Raw genomic sequence first — 13,804 nt, forward strand, 5'->3', positions numbered from 1 at the left:
ATTACAGACAAGAAGATGAAATCATCTTCAGGTTACTGAAAGAAAATATTCTTTTAATTCACATGCCAAATATAATTGTCAAAATAGCTATAACAACCCACATGCTTAAAGACCACTAACAATTTCTGCAAGTAAATTATAACCTGAGCCACTGTTTAAAAAAACGTTTGAGTAAATCACATAACAACTCTGAAGAACCAGTCTTGATCATGAAGTGTGAGATGTGTTAGTATATACTTGTTCAATAAAATGCCCAAAAGAAAAAAGTGACACTGGGGAAGATCAGTGGGTTTGCTCTTTCTAGAGCTACAATTTTAAGACATCAAATAACTTTAATAGTCTTCATACAATATACCTGCTTTCAACAATGTTCTGTGTTTTATTTGCATTAGTAAAATCTTGAAAAGCTCTGCCTTGAATTCCAAGAAATAACCACCTACAGTCTTTGCCTTCATCTACACCAAGTGCCAAACTCAACTTGCTCTTTGGATGAAACTAGGGAAACAGGATTGGATTTGAACATTCCTACACTTCCATTTATAAAAACTGAGTTTATAACAACCTCAGCTTATAAGAACATGAAAACGACTGTCATGTTTACATCAATATCTAAAAGAACATTTCTGAGAACAAAGGAAGAATATAAATTCTTATATATGGCTTTCTACCTGATTTGGCAAACTGAGAAAACACCTTCAACTTCATCATTTAGAGTTTCAGCTGTGAATTTAAAAGCTTAACGTCGGCGTGGTATTCCGCAGTATTTAGCAGACAAGGAGGTATTACATATAGCATTAACAGGATAAAATAATAACAACAACAATAATAAAGGAGCTTTCTTCTTTCCGAAAATCTTTTGGAGTAAAAGAGATGATCTTATTGTCAGTTATTTTCATAAATCTTCAAGTAAGTTGGAGAAATTTCAAATGAATCTGTACCATGATTTAGGAAAGTATGGCATGTAAATCAAACGGAATTTCAGGCTGTATTCTGAGTAGCTTAATGTTTTATTGAAGCAATTTTTTTTCTAAAATAACTATAGAATAGAATTACTAAATTGATTTGACCAGTTTTTTTTCCCTAATTTAATATTGTTGTTTTACATCAAACTTCTTACTTATTTTGGGGTTCTTACATTGTTTCATTTTAGTGCTTAACTCCTTTGAGATATTGCTATTTAGAAAATATTCTTCTTGCAAACACCTAAATATTGACATTTATTTTTCATTTGCTAACAAAAATATAGGAATCTAGTTGTTGGAAAAAATGACCTAATCAACTTAAGGTGAGAATTTTTTCCTATAGACATAAATGTGGGAAGGCATTTTAGTTGTCTAAACTCATGAAACAGTTTCATATTCAGAGTCTGTTACTTTTTACATCCATGTAGGGTTTCTTTTGTGTTTGTGTTTGTGTTTGTGTGTGTGTGTGTGTGTGTGTGGTGGGAGGGGGTGAGTAGCAACTGGTTGTGCATTTAACGGCTCTTAAAAGAAAGAAAATAAAAACATTTTCCTTTTCTCATCAACAAGACAGAAGAGGAAGAAGTACTGTTCAGATAAATTCCGGGAGTGTTGCCATGAAAGTGGTGTATCAGTTTTTTTTTTTTTTTTTTATTTATTTATTATTATTATACTTTAAGTTGTAGGGTACATGTACATAACGTGCAGGTTTGTTACATATGTATACTTGTGCCTTGTTGGTGTGCTGCACCCATCAACTCGTCATTTACATCAGGTATAACTCCTAAGACAAAGAAGAAATCACTGGTGAAGGTTTATGGGCTGCTGGCTATGTCCCAATAAGTAATTTTGTGAGACAGATCTTATCCCATGCTCCTAAAGTCTGTGTAGGATAAAGGAATAAATGCAGGAGAAACAGAAGAGAAAGAATTTAGATGATTGAATGTCAAATTAGTCCTCATGAAGTTTCATTTCCTTACACTAATTGGCTTTGAGTTTGGCTGAGGGAAATGTGGTTCTTGGAGAAAATACATGTGAGCAGATTATAAAATTATCTCCCTTCTATGTGTATTTTGGACAAATTAATCCAATGGTTGAGTTTCTGAGCATATTTGTTTGTATCTATGAACCTCATCCTTATATTGTTTATTCCTTATCTGAGTAAGTAATTTCTGTAGTCAAGCTATTTTGCGGCATAGCAAGTTAATTTTATGTGCATAGGTATGTAGCAGACACTACCTCCAAGATGAAAATCAAAGTCTATTTGAAGCTCTTACCTGAGCCACCATCTGCCAATGAGTGGCATTATCTTCGCTAGGATGATTCTATAATTCCACCTTCTTTGTACCACAAAGATCATGGGTTCAATAGAAATATTGAATTTGGAGGACCATTTAACCTCTAGCTGTCCAGACTACAGTTCTATAAATTGTAACTCTTCTCTGGGCTTCAGGGGGACACCTGAAACAGGACCGTATCAATTAAAACAATCTGCATGTAACTCAAATTGAAGTAAAAGTTGAGGAAGAACAAGTATGGAAGAGATGAATCTGATCTGATGACAACTGAGATTTCATTTCAAAAAAGTGGCCTCTCCATACAGCGTTTCACTTCTGAAGTTTTCTGATACTCTGTTCAGCTGTTTGTTTCTTTTTCTTTTAACTTTTCTTCTTCTTCTTTTTTTTTTTTTTAAAGAGAGTATAGACTGTTCCTGATCTGAACAAGTGGTTCATTCCTTAGTAATCTCTAGAGCAATCATTTCAGCACATTCTTATGAATAAATCATGTTACAAGGTTGTTTCACTTGAGATTAACATGGAATTCACACTAGGAGATCATTATAAAGGGTTTCAAGTCATTTCCCCCACTTTTTCACAAGCTCTGTGTCTACTGATACATTCTAAGGTCATTATAACATGGTTTCCAGATTTGATCTTCCTTCTTTCTCGGGGAGTTTTCCATTTAAGGAAGGAAAACACTGCAAAGTGAAATCTCTTTATGTGAAATCTCCTAAAAGTGATTTTCAAAGCTCAAGTCTTTTAGATTCTGCAATTGACTGCTCAAGCACTACCCTATAGTCTTAATGGTTTAAAATCAGAAAATAATGAATTTATAATGTTTGGATTTTGCATGAATGAGTCCACTGCTCCAAAAGTTTCTCACAGGTATCTCAATTTAAAGTAGTTAATCATTCTAATTTCTTTCTCTCCTTCTGTACATGCAAGTTGTCTGGTGACTGATATACTGAAGAACCACAGTTCAAAACAGCAGACATTTCAGAAAGTGAATTTGTAAAGAAATTTGTAATACTAATAGAATATGCAAAACTAACTGAATGAGATAGAATCTATGTCACCATGATGGTGAATGCCATCAACACCAAGAACACCAATTACCATTAACATAATTTTCTGTACACGATGGTCATTTGCTGAAAGCACTGAAAACTCATTTGAGAGGCTAGTTACCAATGCTTGATTTCTTCTTCTATTTTGTAAGTTTAAATGCAGAAGAAACTGGAAAATGTGCAAACACAAAATGCAAATAATATTTGATGCATGCTGGTGGCATGGCTGAATTTCAGCTCTTTCATTTTGATCTTAATTCATGGTAAGCCTTGTTTAGGAAAATTTTAAAGTCATCAAAGATTTAGATGGATGGTGTCAAATAATTTTTAAAAAGCATATTTATATGTGGTCAAAGCCACTGATTTTTAAAAAATATTTTTTAGAGAAAATGTTTGCCATACTTAACTGCATTCTTTTTTATTGCTGATGGGTCATGTCTGAGTAGCAAACTTTAGTTTATAATAAATTTCTCTCACCTGATCCTAACTGTGAATTTGTGAAGTGGGTAAAAGATTAATTATCTACATACTGAATGGGAGATATTTGAGTCTAAGGAAGATTAAATAAGTTGCCCGGGGCTACGATCTGATCTCAAGTTTCTCTCTGAAATTTCTGCTTCTTTCTACATTTCATAATAGAAAAGACCACATAGAGAGGGAAAGAGGTGGTTTGATAGACATGCAAATCCCTTGGATATTTTTCTTCTAAGATCCTCAGCTTTCCTGTTGGATCTGGAACTTCACCAAGTCAATCTTTGACTCCTATTCTGCCATCACATGCATTTCTTTCAAGCTTGTATCGTAAACTTTTCTTCTTAGTGAATAACCATAGCAAAGGGGGTATCTTGACTTAGATGATTAGCATATTTCTGCTAAGGAAATGTTTCTCCAGTCTATCCCTAAGCCCTGGCTAAGCTGCTGACCATCTTTCCAACCTGCTTGCTGAATTTCTCTGTTCCAGATATGTCACTTCTCCTGGGTTATCTATCTTTATGATAATTTTATTCTTTAGGATGTCTAAGGGATCTTAGAATCTTATTGATTTGTTCTTGCAGCTAACAACATTTAGTTGTCTTACTGCTTAGTACATTTTCAAGAATCCTCAAATCATTGTGTGTCCATGGAGTTCGCTCAACTTGACTCCCCTCCTTGTTCTGACCTTCACAACAGCCTTTCAGCCTACTTCCCTGCACCTCAATCTCTTTTACTAATGTTCCCTTATTTGTACGTTGTGGTTATTTTTCTGAAGTAGAAGTGAGGTTCTCTCCTTTGGCTTCCCAAATTCTTTCATTGTATCCTATTCTCTATAGAATGAAGAGAAACATCTTGCCATCCCCTTCAAGGCATCTATCTTCATGACTGGCTACCACTTTATTTGTCAGTCTATCTCCCAGTATCTGTTTAATTTTTGTCACAGATATTATCTATAAACCCAGCGTTCCTAGAAACACATTGCCAGGTACTTCATAAAACCATGGACTGTTTGTGGTGTTTACTTTTTTTCACTCTGAAATGTCTTTCCTTCTGCTTTCTAACTATAGACTCCTGAATATTTCCAGGCTCAAACAAAATGCCACCACTCTGTGACACTTCCCCTAAATTTCTCAATTGGAAATAAAGGCTTTATTCTTTTGCCCCCATTCAATGCTGAACCTCTAACCGTCAAGACATGCATTTAACTGCCTCTTGCTGTAGCAAAGTCACGTAATGATGCCTGTTTTCCCATTAAGCCATAGCTCCCACAGGTCAAAAACCATGTTTCCTTCATTTCCACACCTCACAATGTCCCAGAAGAGAACATTCTGCACAGCCTATATTTGCTGAATAAATAGCAAAACCCACTTTCTTATTCACTCAAGAATATATCTGCGGAAATAAGAGACTTGTGCAATATTTATGCAAACCATTGCAAAAATGGTAATCCCTACTCTGCTTGAAAGTCACCAATGGAAGGGTGAAGATTTATCATAGGTATTTTGTACTGCCATATTTATCATACATTGTTTCAAGCAACTCAGATCTCTTTTCCAGCACGGTCCTATTACTCACACATACATTCACTCTGCTTTTTACAAAAATAAATACCAGAAAATAAAGTAATACCAAAATGTTTACAAGACAGAACATTTGTATTGCATTGACCATAGGCTTTCTCAAAAAAAAAATAAAAGACCAATTCCTGATAGGATAGAAATCCCAAAGTTAATTGATGATTGGTTTTAATAGAAGTAGCTCTCTATGTTTTGTGTCAAGAAAAAAGCCACTAAAATTTGTTCAAAGTGATGAAAACTAATCTTAAAAAACTGATCATTTACTATCATTTTTGCATTGAAGGTTGCCCGGCAGATGCAGACAAATAGTTCTACAGAACGGATATGTGGATAAGACGAGAGAGAGTAGACTCAGATAATATTTCATGATTTCCTTGATTCCTTGGTGCGTAGTAAAAAAAAAAAGAGATGACCGATTCTTCAAACTAATAGAACACATTCTCTGAGACTTTAGAATCTACTTTGCTCTTTGGCTTTCTAGAGTATAATCCTCTAGAGTAAATACAGCTACAGTAAATACTCTAGCCTATGAAGAAACCTGAACTCACCGGAAGCCAGCCCAAGCAGCCCAATCCCCTTGCAGTAAGGTTTTAATCTTGAACAGCACTTAAGGACCAACAGCCTAAAACAAATGTATTGAGCACAAGGGTGATGTCTGTTCAAATTTCTTCAGTTAAAAATTTCTTTTATTATGATGAAGCATGATCCCGAAATATGCATGTTAAGAAATGGTCCACCTGCTTTGAATTAAGGTCAGTTGGCTCCTTTGATTGGAATGAGCTCTGGCACTCTGATGGAATTGTGAGCAGATGGGGCTCAGCACCCCTCAAGACCTCCAGTCCTCACTTCTGGTGCACACAGTCCTCACTGGCTGAATCAGCATCCCAACTACATAACCAGATGTGTAAACTGGATCTCTTCTCAATATATTTTCTATTAGGTAAATGATCAGCATTTTTCTCTTTATTTTTGGACAAATTAGTCATCTGAAATCTAAACTATTCTGTTGAAAAATTTACAGACATTATTATATGGCACCTGTAATAAGTAACATCCACTTTTTTTTCTTTAAAATGCAAAAAAATATTCTGCTGAAATCAACAGCAGCAAGCCAATGCTTTTTCAAAAAGCTGAAAATATATGAATAGAAAAATCAATTAGGATAAGCAATCCTCAGTTGCATACTCATTGTGAGATTTTACTATTACTATTAATTTTTTTATCATGAGTCTAAATGATATAAAAATGTAGCGAGCTCTAATGTTCTAGTGATTTAATCACCACTTGATATCTCTCATAAAGGTAATTAGAACCTAGAATTTGTATTTATAACATATTAAGGCATTGGACCACTTAATTCAGAAGTTGAAAATTTATTTGTGAGAAGTTGTATAAAGCCACTTATACAACTGGATTCATTATACAACTGAATCTATTTATACAAATGAAGTTTAAATATTTTACATATTGATTATTTGTGGAAATACTAAATAAACTCTTGATCAGGTCTCTTTGAAAATAAACAGATTGACATCAAAGGAAGCTATACATAACTGCAAGCCACAAATTAGTCTCAATCTTTATGTTTGTAAAATTTTTTAACTATTCTCTCTCCCTGCCCCAACCATTTTGGCCACAGTTAGAAGCCAAGGGAGGCAGTGGGACTTGGCAGCAAAATAGTAAAACATAAACCCTTTGAAGGAAAAACAGTCTCACCAAGCCATAAAATAGACTTAGAAAGGAAATAGAAATAGAAAGGAAAAAGGAAGTGCCCCCAAATGCACTCATTTGTATTCTACCTGTAGAAGATAAGCCTTTTAAACTTTCTATGACTCTATGAAGGTTTGCATTTCATAGAACTAGCACCAGCAGGCATCTCCAATCATGTTAATATTTCTGAGCCTTCATTTTGATGCTAATAATTTTATTTAAAAAGTAAAAGAAAGGATCGCCGTTGTTTGTTTTAAACTATAATACTAGTCTATGAAGGTTAACTTACTTCCAGGCATCAGTTAAGCATGGTTCTTACAGCGTAACACAAATTCAGTGCTTAAATATAATAGGGGGCCAGGTGTGATGGCTCATGCCTATAATTCCAGAACTCTGGGAAGCCAAGGCAAGCATATTACCTGAGGTCAGGAGTTCAAGACCAGCCTGGCCAACATGGTGAAACCCCATCTCTACTAAAAATACAAAAATTAGACAGGTATGATGGTATGCACTTATAATTCCAGCTGCTTGGGAGGCTGAGGCAGGGGAATCACTTGAACCTGGGAGGTAGAGGTTGCAATGAGCTGAGATTGTGCCATTGCCCTCCAGCCTGCACACCAAGAGTGAGACTCTCTTTCAAAAAAAAAATATATATATATATGTTTATATATACACACACATACATACACACACATATATATAATAGGGAATTTTGTTGATCATCATTTCAAGATAGCCATTGATTTTAAAAACCCAAGCGACCAGTATATAAAGCTCTTGAAGCTATAAAATCAGTACTTTCCATTTACCCTTTGACAAACACAGCAGACTAAACAGAAAGTATGTATGGGTTTTTATAATTTAAAAACATTTTTAAATATTAATTCAATAAGTAATAAAATGTACAGAGGTTGGTAAATGTCAATTTATTTAAATATTAGAAAAACAATTTGCCCACTCAGAGTATTGTGCTCATGACAATCTCAGTAATAAACTACTGTGCCATGTGGAGGCTGGTGTCACATAGATCCTTGCACCCCAATGCCCATTACAGATGACAGCAAATAGTAGGCACTCCATAAACATGTATTCAAGTGAAATGTGTCAATACTTCTCCATCTCTGTGACAGTAGCCCCTTTTAAAGGTAAACCAGGGTGCAGGCATGGTGGCTCATGCTTGTAATCCCAGCAATTTGAGAGGTTGAGGTGGGCAGATAACAAGGTTAGGAGTTTGGGACCAGCCTGGCTAACATTGTGAAACCCCAGCTCTACTAAAAATACAAAAAATTAGCCAGGTATGCTGGTGTGTGCCTGTAATCCCAGCTATTCGGAAGGCTGAGGCAGGAGAATCACTTGAACCCAAGAGGCACAGGTTGCAGTGAGCCAAGACAGTGCCATTGCACTCTAGTCTGGGTGACAGAGCAAGACTCCGTCTCAAACAAACAAACAAACAAGTAAGTGTAAACCAGGGAAAACGTTAAGAAAATGTTATTTTGGATCTCCAGACAGCACTATTCAACAACACTTTAATACATGTTAATGAATGAATGAGAAGCTCATAAGGAACTTCAGGTTTTCAATATCTGTCCCATAGAATTTGTTTCTCCATATAGCACATTCTGTAACTAGTTTTAAAGACGCCAGCTCTAAAATGTAAAACAATCCCACATTATTCATTAGCCTAAAATGATTCATAAGGTAGTAATTTTGTTAGATTAAAAATACTCTATATTGACAAATATTTTAGTTGGCCTATTAGTTAGGCAGATACATAATAGATATAGATACATTTTGGGACAAGGTCTCACTGTTGCCCAGACTGGAGTGCAGTGGCATGATCATGGCTCAGTATAACCTTGAATTTCTGTGCTCAAGTGATCCTTCCACCTCAGCCTGCCAAGTAGTTATGACTATAGGCACAAGCTACCATGCCTGTCTAATTTTATCATGTTTGGCAGAGATGGGAATATCTTGCCATCTTCCTCAGTCTACTCTTGAGCTATTGCCTCAGCCTTACGAAGTGCCGGAATTAAAGGAATGAGCCACTGTATCAGGCCTTAGTTGGCCAGTTATATAATAACTCAATGATGCTCAGTGAGCGTTTTCATTAGGGCTCCACAGATTCAAAATAAAAATGACAGGAGAGCTAGCCCAGGTGGGAGCAGATGTTAGATCTATTTCTGCTACCTACTACCAAAATCACTTAGGCATAGCCTGCAACCTCAGTTTCAGCAGCTGTGAACGGAGAGCAGGACTAGTTAATCTCAACCCACCATGACTCCGATTCTTATCAAGTAAAACAATTACACAGACCTAGCAGAGAGAGACGGAGGGAGGCAATCTATTTCACATTAGTTTGTTTGGGGCAATAAGGCCTCTTGGAGGTAGGAAAGACAGTGATCACAAGTATCCTAAGATTGCAAGGTTGATTTTTGTGCTATCTGACTAGGCACATGGTTTTCTCCTTGCAAAGCCAATCGATGGGTTGGAACAGACACTTTCCCTGGGGCTCGGGGATATCTGTCCTCCTCTCCTCATCTGAGAGTGAAGAAGCAGCTGGACTCCAGGTTGGGAAAGCCAACAGGGACTTCAAGCGGCTCATTAGCTACGATGGTGAAGGAATTGCTACAGGCTCTATTTGCCCTGCTTTTAGACACACTAACATATTCAGAGCTACTGTCAAAGGTCCCAGGACATGAAGATCAGCCTTCCTTGAGAGACTACTGAAGAAAGCAAGAGAAAAATATCTACCTGCACATATATGTATTTTTGGCAAAATAACAATTTATTGACTTGACGATCTTCATTACACAAAAGTCATTGTCAGGTCAACAGAATCTGTTTATTCTATTTGTAATTGACTCTCATTGATTCCCTCTCTCTCTCCACAAAAATCTAATTTAGGAGCTAATTTGTAGTAGAAGAGTGACGTTAGTACTTTAACAAAAGTCCATCCAGTTTTGTTAAATGTAGTTTTACATTGAAAGTGTCTGCATACTTAATCATTTATTCTGGCCCTTTCTATTCCCTTTATTTTCAAGTGAAACAGGCATAACTGAAGTTCACACTAACTCTTCAATCCTTTTATAAATGTGCATATTTTAATTTATATTATCTCTTTAAAATGCTACAGGTTTTACAACTGGTTTTAAAAAGAGCATTCCAAAAGCACCCTATTTTTTATTGTGAATGCTACTCATACATAGCATAATCTTTAATAACAAATAAGATTTCATAATAAAAGATCCTTTAGAAGCTATATGGTTTAAAATTTTGCAAAAGTGATTTGCTGTAGTTTAAACAAGAGGCATGAACACAATAAAACTTTAAAACTATTAAAGAAACATTACTTGGTAAGAAGAGAAAAGGAGTGATTATTTTGAATGTGAGACATAGCAGTCATGGCATGTTTCCAATAGTAAAGAAAAAAAAACTGGATGAATTACATAGATTTCAGAGAAGAATATTCCAAAGTGGGAGGTAAAGGAAGATTGGACAGATACCTAACTTCTAAGAGATGTGTATGAATGTTAGAGTAAGATGGACTTCCAAAAATAGGCAGTCAACACATAACTCAAAGCTGGTATTAATGAATACTGCTTTATACACATTTTTTACAAAACTATCAGTATTTAGAAAAAATATGGATTCAGCATGTGTGTGTGAAAGACACAAAGAGGGAAAGACATCTATTACTCTCTGTACTTTAATGAATATTCCTACTGACTAACTCTATATTAGTGGTACCCAGCTCCCAGGCCACTGAGTGGTAGCAGTCTATGGTCTGTTAGGAACCAGTCCCTATAGCAGGAGATGAGTGGTGGGTGGATGGACAAAGCTTCATCTGTATTGACAGCCACTCCTCATCACTCACATTATCACATGAACCTCCTGTCAGATGATCTGTAGCTTTAGATTCTTACAGAAGCACAAACTCTACTGTGAATTGCACATGTAAGGGATCTAGGTTGTGCACTCTTTATGAGAATCTAATGCCTGATGATCTATCATGGTCTCCCATCACCCCCAGATAGGACCATTTAGTTGCAGGAAAACAAGCTCAGGGCCCCCACTGATTCTACATTATGGTGAGCTGTATAATTATTTTATTACATACTACAACATAATAATAATAGAAATAAAATGGACAATAAATGTAATGTGTTTCAATTATCCCAAACCATCTCCTTCGCCCTCCCCCAACCAAGGAAAAATTGTCTTCCAAGAAACCAGTCCCTGTTGCCAAATAGTTTGGGGAATGCTGCTCTATATTACTCTTTTTTTTTTTTTTTTTTTTTTGACATTAATTCCCAATTCCCACTCTGTCACTCAGGTTGGAGTGCAGTAGTGTGATCTCAGCTCACTGCAACCTCTGCCTCCTGGGTTCAAGTGATTCTCCTGCCTCAGCCTCCCGAGCAGCTGAGACTACAGGTGCACGCCACCACACCCAGCTAATTTTTTATTTTTAATAGAGATGGTGTTTCACCATGTTGGCCGGGCTGGTCTCAAACTCCTGACCTCAGGTAATCCACCCACCTCAGCCTCCCAAAGTGCTGGGATTACAGGCATGTGCCACTGCACCCGGCTTCTATATTACTCTTAAACGAGACCCCAAAAAATTAACAAAACGTTATATGTCATAGTGTATTTTGATGGTATCCCATATTATATATAATACAATGGAATGGGCGTGGCTTTTAAAAGACCTTAGTCCTCGCCAGATGTGGTGGCTCACGCCTGTGATCCCAGTACTTTAGGAGACTGAGGTGGCAGATCACTTGAGGTCAAGAGTTCAAGACAAGCCTGGCTAACATCGTGAAACCCTGTCTCTACTGAGAAAAAAGAAAAAAAAAATACACATATTAGCTGGGCGTGGTGAGGCATGCCTGTAGTCCCAACTACTTGGGAGGCTGAGGCAGGAGAATCTCTTGAACCTGGGATGGGGAGGCTGCAGTGTGCTGAGATTGTGCTACTGCACCCTGCACTCTAGCCTGAGTGACACAGAAAGACCCCATCTCAACTAGAAAAAAAAGAGCTTAGGCTGGTGCAGTGGCTCACACCTGTAATCTCAGCACTTCAGGAGGCCAAGGTAGTTCAATCACAAGGTCAGGAGATCGAGACCATCCTGGCTAACACGGTGAAACCCCATCTCCACTAAAAATACAACAAATTAGCTGAGCATGATGGCAGGTGCCTGTAGTCCCAGCTTCTTGGGACGCTGAGGCAGGAGAATCACTTGAACCTGGGAGGCACAGCTTACAGTGAGCTGAGATCATACCAGTGCACTCCAGCCTGGGTGACAGAGCAAGACTTCATCTCGGGGGGAGTAGGGGATGGAAAGAGCTTAGTCCCATTTACAGAAAATGACAAGTAGCACTTGATATTAAGGAGCTAAGTGCTATAGAAACGGCTTGCATCTGCTAAGCTGTTTGATAAATTGAACTCCATTGTCTAGAGTCTCAAGGTACTAATCAAAATATTTAAGATGTGTACAATGACACTAATGTTCTTGGATTATATCAGCAGAAAAAGCACAATACCATTATATTTATAGTGCATTTTTCAACTCTGCCTCATCTCCCAGCCTATTTTCCAAGGATTTAAATCAATTTATTATTCCAATGTACCCAGTAGAGCTTACTTGAATCACTCCGACTGGAGAAAAAGACAAAAAGCTTCCTGAATTGTTGCTGTCCGTCACATATATCAAATTAAAAAAAATTAATTTGAACGACTTGTTCTGCCCCAAGTCGAGTTTATATGGCTTATCTCTATGGGTCTGTGAATATATTAAGACATATGTGTATACGATATAAAATACATTTTCTTAAGGTTTTATGTTTTTTGGACTTTTCACACCTACAATGGACACCCTTCTCTGGGCACACACAGATTTCTGTGGCACTGCAGGTCTCTTCACACCCCCAAGGCTGCCCCTTGCCTTTGTACAGAGTCTTCTTGGGTACTTGGCAGGTGTGTCCACACTCATTTGCAAAACATTTCTTTACCCCAGAGCTCTCATTATCAACTTCACAGCTTTCAACGCAGGCAGCTACAAATCCATTGACTTTCCCAGGAGCTGGATAGTCCCCCTGCTTCACCAATATGATGTATTTGAAGAAGTCACAGCTGGTCAAGCATTCATAGTTCTTGGGAAGAGAGGCTAAGACAGAGAAGAATTTTTTCAAAATATTCCATTAAAGACACATGAAGTCTGATTTCCAAGACATCTGAAAAGAAGTTCTACATTTTTTTCCCATCAAGCTTTTGCTTGAATATTTGACAAAATGCATGTATTGGTTTTCTCCTATCAAAGTGACATTTTGTGCTGATTTAAAAGGAACATAATCCATGAGTGATGATTTTTTACTGTATGGAACAGACACACACTGTGTATATGCACCCACATTCATGGATCATATATTCCACCATGGTTCAAAGATGTTTGTCAAAAAACTGATTATAAATAACTTGTCCAGTGCAACTTGAGGGCCCTTTTTGGATTGTATACATTACAAATATTTTCATTTTATAACAAGCCACTCTCCCTATTTTTTTTCTCTTTTTTCTTATGGACCAGGTCGCACTTTGTCATCAGGCTGGAGTGCAGTGGTGCAGACGTAGCTCTCTGCAGCCTTGAAATCCCAGTCCCAGGCAATCCTCCTGCCTCAGCCTCCCAAGAAGGTAGAACTAAAATCACAAACTACCATCCCTAGCTAATTTTTATTTTTCCTGGA

At 37.0% G+C, this 13,804-nt stretch overlaps 1 protein-coding gene across 5 annotated transcripts in view; it reads right to left on the minus strand.

Moving 5' to 3' along the window:
- LOC126947191 (thymosin beta-4-like) overlaps positions 1–13,804 on the minus strand; it is a 196,830-nt gene that overhangs the window by 19,572 nt on the left and 163,454 nt on the right. The window contains exon 1 of one of the 5 annotated variants that reach the window (XR_007722959.1): positions 12,931–13,331. The exons of the other annotated variants lie outside the window; for them this stretch is intronic. The gene's annotated coding sequence lies outside the window, so the exon portion shown is untranslated. Of the gene's footprint in view, positions 1–12,930; positions 13,332–13,804 lie in introns of those variants that run through there. 5 annotated transcript variants of the gene reach the window in all.

The sequence above is a fragment of the Macaca thibetana genome, chromosome Y, assembly GCF_024542745.1.
Source record: "Macaca thibetana thibetana isolate TM-01 chromosome Y, ASM2454274v1, whole genome shotgun sequence".
Lineage (NCBI taxonomy): Eukaryota > Metazoa > Chordata > Mammalia > Primates > Cercopithecidae > Macaca > Macaca thibetana.